This window comes from Pinus tabuliformis, chromosome 7 (genome assembly GCF_031772625.1).
Source record: "Pinus tabuliformis cultivar Carrire ecotype Pingquan chromosome 7, CPIR1, whole genome shotgun sequence".
NCBI lineage: Eukaryota > Viridiplantae > Streptophyta > Pinopsida > Pinales > Pinaceae > Pinus > Pinus tabuliformis.
The window spans coordinates 344,792,121-344,799,000 of NC_142293.1; the positions used below are offsets into that span (position 1 = coordinate 344,792,121).

The following is a 6,880-nucleotide window of genomic DNA, read 5'->3' on the forward strand; positions in this document are numbered from 1 at the left end:
TTCCAATTAGTCATGTTCATCCATCTCTTAACTTAACCTCCCGCGATAAGTTCTCCGCCATTCATCTTCCAATTAGTCTTATTCGTCCATCTATTCACGTAATATTCTGCGATAAGATCTTTTCCGCTCATCTCCCATTAATATTGTGCTTGATCGATCCAAAGGTTTTGATGCACTTCTACTTTGTTACGTCCTCTTTTCACTGCTTTCAATCTTCACTTGCTCTTTTGCTTAACTTCTTGCATGCTTGAATTTACCAAAAGAACCAAAAATGCGAAAAAAACTTTAGTTTAGTTTCTTTGCTTATTCATTAGTGTAGTTTGATGCTCTTTACTTCTATAACTTAGATAGAAGCATTAGGTTAGTGTTGATTTAGCAATTCTGCTTAGTTTAGTTGTTTAAATGGTTAACTAGGATATGGTGTGATTTAGCATTACATGTTGTTTTCTTCATTACTGCAGTAGAGTAGCTTTGTTAGAATAGATTTGCTCTTCTTCCATCAGAGAATCAAGCTTCTTCTAACTCTATAGAAGTTTGGCTAGGAACCCTTCGGGTCTCTTACTAGATGAACAAGTGACAATAGGCAAGACCTTCACTTCTACTTGTGTATATAGCATTGTCACCTCCAAGTTTGTATGAACCCCAGGTTGATAAGTAAAGTTCATAGCCCAGGAGTTGCAACATCCTTGCTGCAATACTGGCGCTCATCAAAAACTTCATATTTAAATTTAGTTAATAAACATATAAAAAATTAATATTTACAATACTCTCTATATATAATTGTTAATATGCATCCTAAATTAGAAATTTAAATTAATGCCATAAATATATGTGTAAGGTTTTAATTTTATATCTATATATAGATATATATGTGTGTGTGTGTGTGTGTGTGTGTGTGTGTGTGTGTGTGTGTGCGTGCGTGTGTGTGTGTAGATAGATAAATATATATAAATATATATATATATATATCTATATATATATATATATATATATATATATATATATATATATATATATATATATATATATATATATATATATATATATATATAGATATATATATATAGTTTTAAGGTTAACACCAAAGCGAGCACCAAATTGGTGTATGATACCCCCTTGTTTGTGGGACAAGGGATGCACCTCCACGCATTGATTTGACTGTTAAAGTATTCAAAAGCATATTTACTCTACCGCCCTCTGGTTTTGAAATTGTAACCTAAGGAAATACATTTTGTTAACATTTGGCTCACTCAAGCTGTATAATGTATATATAATGTGAAATTTATATAATGTACATAGTATTATTAAAAAGAAATATAGATCACCCACGTGGATAGTTTAATCAAAAATCACCTTGACAATATTAAGTTATGTCCCATGAAGTTCCAAGTTGAAGCCCCATGAGTGAGCTGAAATAGCGAAAATAGATCCATGTTAACTCTAGATTTACCAAGCCGAGAGGAACCAAATTTCTATAGGTCCAAACCTTTCCTATAAAAATTGCTATTGAATTAACATGGATCTTAATATATTTGATTCATCTATGCGATCCTAAGTTAAGATGAATATTTTTAAATATATTTTAATAACATTAAAAATAATGCTTAATAAAAAAGTATAGTGTTTAAATTGTAATAAAAATTTGACAATCATAATGACCATTAACATATAATGACATTGAATTTTGTCTATTGAACAATAACAAGGAAATTGGTTATATCATTTTTTTTATTTATTTTTTAATACATGAAATGCAATAAGAGAAGCATCCCAAAATCCCCATAGTTTTGCTCATTACAAGGTTGAGTTTGATGTCATGACAAATTATAGTTAGGAATTGAGATATAACTTAGGTATATAGAGAGTATCTTAAAAGAGTATTTTTTGCGTTCAAATTTGTTAATGTTACAAAGATAATAAATTCCTTTATCGTTTCATGTTATGGGAATGGTCCAACACCAAATTTCATTAAGAAGGTAATGGGAATTTGTACTTATTTTAACAATGTTGATTTTCTTCTTTATGTTGTTACAAAAAGAGAGTTGTCTTTCATCTTGTAGATTGGGGTTGATCACTTATAATTTTATTTTATTTTGATTTCAAAGTCTCTATAGATGTATACTTTGTTCTTAAATTTAGAAGTGATAAAATTTTCAATATATCCTTATTCTACACAATGATCTCTACCTTTAATTCCTAATGATTTAGCCAAGACTAGGCATATTTTTGCCATCCAAACTAAAACTAAACGTTATTTTAATTTGATTTTGAAGCAATTTTGGGTAACTCCTTTTCTTACATGTTGTTTACATTGTTCTTATACATTAGGTATTTTGTCATAGATATCATCTCAATAGGGGAGAGTTTCTCTTATTTGAACATGGTAGCATAAAGTGTATTGACATTTCTTTTGAGATCATAAGCTATAACATTGTTTTGGATATGTTATATGCATCCCAAAACTTCACATCCATATAAAAATAATATCAGCAATTAGTGTCTCAAAGGGTATTTTCTTGTTATCCCTTATCCAATTTTCTATTGAATTACAATTGTTTTCAATCCCATGATAAATTTTACACCCTCCATTTATTCTTGGCTCGATGCTAGCATTCCAATTAAGATTGTAATGAGAATCAATTCTAGCATATTTGTAAGAAGACACTTCCTTCAAGTTCTTTTTAATGACAAAACCTCCTATGTGATCCTCCTTGATTTAATCATCACAAATTTCTTTTTTCTAGTGTTATTAGTCATACCCATATTGGAGTAAAATCCTAGAGGATTCTTAGATGCTTGCCTAGATCATATAGACTCCTTGCCATAAGAATAAGAACAATACATATGTGTAAAGAAGAAGAATGATGACTATATTGGTGAGCACAAGGTTACATCTTAATCCCACCTACTTCTTCCAAACAATCTTCCAACTTGTCCATGTATATGGCAAAAAAGTATGGGGCAAAGGCAATCTTGCTTGATTCCCATATTGAAAAGATAATTTCTTCTTAACAACCCTCATTATTCCAAAATTTGACAATAATGTTCTCATACAACTTTACCACAACCACCCTTAAATTTAAGGAATTTTTAACTCTTCCAACTTATTTCAAAAATTATGACGGAATATTAAATGCAGAAAAGTAAAAAAGATTGTTTGTGATAATTATCCACCATAACTATAAATTTAACATGATTTGCAATTGAATAATAACTTTTAAACCATACCTAATTTTTAATTAAATATATAAAATTGCCCCCAGTAACCAACATTAGCATTACCGTTTTATTGCAGTTGTTCACAAAAGACATCAAAATAATGATTAACTTAATTCATTTTTTATTGCAGTTGTTCACAAAAGACATATCAAAATAATGGTTAACTTAATTCATTTTCTCAGATCGTTATGTTTCTTCGAAATTGTTTGAGATGGTTACTGCGTACAACGTATTTCGGTTCCATCAATATCCTTCTCCGGAGTATTAAATTTTGCCTCCCTTGGAATTTGTTTCATCTTATCTAGACAGAAAGTTGGCAGAAATAGTGCATTTCAACTCATAATTATCTATGTTCATATCAGAGTACAGAGTCGCTGCATGCAAATAAATTAATTTCGAAAATTTATATCATCACATAAGCATGCATGTCACGGATATCAGTAAGACCGTGTGAATAGAAGGGTGTACTCAAAATTTGAAACAAAAACAAATGCGCCTAAACTAAAGATCCACGAAGTGATAAACAGTTGTCATAAAATAATTGACAAGAGGACCGGTGATGATATCAATAATAGCAACAGCACATGACCCTACTGCAAATTTCTGCAGTTGCAATATGTCTCGGCGTGATATACGGGTCACAGGTGGTCGTGAAGCTGATGCTGCTTACACTTTGCCCCACACCAAATTTCACATTCTCATCCATTGTACCTTGATATTATCGTCGCTCGAATCAGATTTCTGCGATCTACGCTTTATTTCCTCTTGTTTCGCTGCGAAATTCCCTCTTCATCATCACATCCACCGACAAAAATCAAGTGCACTTTATAGTTTTACGGATTACAAACAACATGTACGTACGGGCACACCTACAACTAATGTTTTATGATACATTATTTATAATGTGTATACCATTTTTACTTCCAAAAGGAAGATTACATCCTTATCTACAATCACAGGTTTAGGTTTAGGTTGTGAATCTTTATAATCTAGGTTTAGGTTTAGGTTGTGAAATCTTTATGATCTAAATTGGTTTTTTTTAAAGATATTGAAGGTTATAAGTTAAGTAGTGAAAGCTCCACACGCATGTTTAAATGTTTTTTAAAATGTCATCATTAGTATATTTATATACTAATGAGAAATTGATTTTAAACAATTAAATTTAAATTTAAATAAAAAAATTTATTAGATTTCACCAAAAACTCTATTTAAGAGTTTAAGTTTAATTTGGGAAATCTCGATAATCTAAATATTTAAGGGTTCCTTTAAGATATTGAAAGTTATCTATAATCACAAATTTAAATAGTAAAAGCTCCACACTCATGTTTAAGTTTTTTTTGAAATATCATCGTAATATATGCAATGAGAAACTGATTTTAAACCACTAAATCAAAATTTAAACCAAAAAAATTCCCAGATTCCACCGGAAACTCCATTACTTCTAATAATTACAATGTAATTCAAAATATTTATTTCAATATTGATTTTAAAAGTTTGAAAATTATTTTTAGAAGACAATTTTTTATATTCAAATCTGTTTTTTCTTTGAAAATGTGAGAAAAAAACAAAAACACAGTAGTTCATTTGTTTCATGGAGAAATGTACTCTTCTCTATTATGTTTCTCTCTATTTTAATTTATTAAAAAAAAGTACTTGTTGAATAACATAGAATACACAAGGTACAGAAATAAAAGTAGGTTAAGATAAATCATTGTCCTCTCCATCATTGCAAAGTTATACCCTACCGAACCCTCAATGGGCTATAAAAGCGAGGGTTTCCCCACTGTATAAATGGCGGACCTAGGAAAACTTTTGTGTTAAGAAATCTTGCTGTGTGTTTTTCAGTGGTTGTCCGAGAACTGCTACCTGAGCATGATCGCCTCTACCTTCCAGTTGGGATTGGAGATGACTGGAGCAAGAAGGGATTCGAACGATTCGCTGCTGCCATACTCGTGTACGCTGACTGATTTCCCCTAGACTTAATTCCATAGCTTAACCTTGATGTTTAGTCTTATTTATATTCCAGGAGGAAATTTCTCGCTGTTCAAACTATGCTGGGTTTATGGCTATATGTTAATACACCCAGGCTAAACAGTACGTGCCGAGGACGCGCAAGAAGATGGATGATGAAAAGACTGAAGACCGTTCGGCCATAACGATATCGAAGTTTGGCGCTATCCCACCTGAGCTTTTCTAAATCCAAAAACCCTAACACTCTCTCGAAATGGTCTAATTTGCTCGGATAAATTCTGTAGCACAGATCACCCTCAATATTGGTATATAGTTTGACCTAACCCCCATCCCTGTCCATGTTTCTCATGGCTGTTTCACAGACTCCATTTCTGTTTCCTTTTAACCCTAGATCATGCATTTCTTGACCTTGCAAGACACTTTCTTGTCCTTGTAAGACTAGCCTTATAATCTGCCCTAATTGCAGTCAATTTTGTCCATCTCGTAATTCAAATACATATTACCTGCCTCTAATGACAGTCATTCGGCTCTTGAAGGAGCTCCAACTTACTACCCTATCACTCCGTGGTATATTTAGGGTTTCTGTTTACCCTATCAACCATCCTTCTGGTGTGAGGGTGGGCTTGGGTTTGGGTTTGGGTTTGGGTTTGTTTGGGTTTGGGATTGGTTTTGAGTACATTAAATGTCTTCGGCTCCCCAGAAACATATTAATCATTGAATAAAGTATCTGTTTGAATTTGGGTGCCTTTATATTAAGAAGTGGCGATGCACAAATTGTATTGTAACTGTTAGGGTGTAGTAATGGAGTAAAATCATTTCAACCGATTACTGATTCGTCTGCTCTATGTACAATGTGGAACAGAATGGAATATGTCGCCGAATGTCAATTACAGGCTATTACAACCTTTCTTCTTTTCTATTTTTAAGAGAGTATAACTTTTCTCCAATGAAGTATTGAAGTCTATTTCATTTGAAATTGTACAGATATTTTCTTCATATCAGAAAACATGAATATGTAACCCAGTTCTAGAGCTGTAACAGTACTTTTTTCGACCAATTTTGTTCATTTGCATTTAAATACGAAGAACAGTATTTTTCTTTGCTGGTTACCCACGCAAATCGACCATGTGCATAGTTTTTAATTACTCTAGAGGATATTACGATAAACAGAATGATTAATTTATCTTCAGAAACTCGTGTCTCCTGTTTCTTAAATCATCTGAACCACACTTATATAAGACTAGGACTGATCTAGAATTCTGAATTAGTGAATGGCAAGAGTATGTTGTTATCTTATATCTGGAGCGACTGTATCCCCTGGGTTATGTAAGTTTTTATTTTTTGTAACCTAAATTTAGCAATGAGACTATGAATTATGTGGGCAGAAGGTTAACATATCATATGTAAAATAAAAATCCCTTAGCATGCAATGTGAAAATGCATAGTGTTAATTGTATAAAGGTTTTTTTTTGAAAAAGAAAAGAACAATGGTCTCAATAAAAATGAAACAAGTAAACTATAAATAGTTACAGCACACAGGTATGTAATTTGTGCAGGAGAGAATGAAATAGGTAAACATATAAATAGATAAAGATTAAGTCTGAGAACGACCTCAGTTTGCAGCTTTAATGCTGCGGCTACCTCCAAAGTCTTTTGAGAGATGTAAGAAGACCCAGATTTGTCTACCACA

At 32.0% G+C, this 6,880-nt stretch overlaps 1 long non-coding RNA gene across 1 annotated transcript; it reads left to right on the forward strand.

Annotated features, from left to right (window-relative positions):
• Positions 1-4,930: 4,930 nt before the first annotated feature.
• On the forward strand, positions 4,931-6,111 carry LOC149247348 (uncharacterized). The gene is made up of 2 exons (XR_016265627.1): positions 4,931-5,173; positions 5,306-6,111. It is a non-coding gene; the product is annotated as an uncharacterized LOC149247348 (long non-coding RNA).
• Positions 6,112-6,880: the final 769 nt, after the last annotated feature.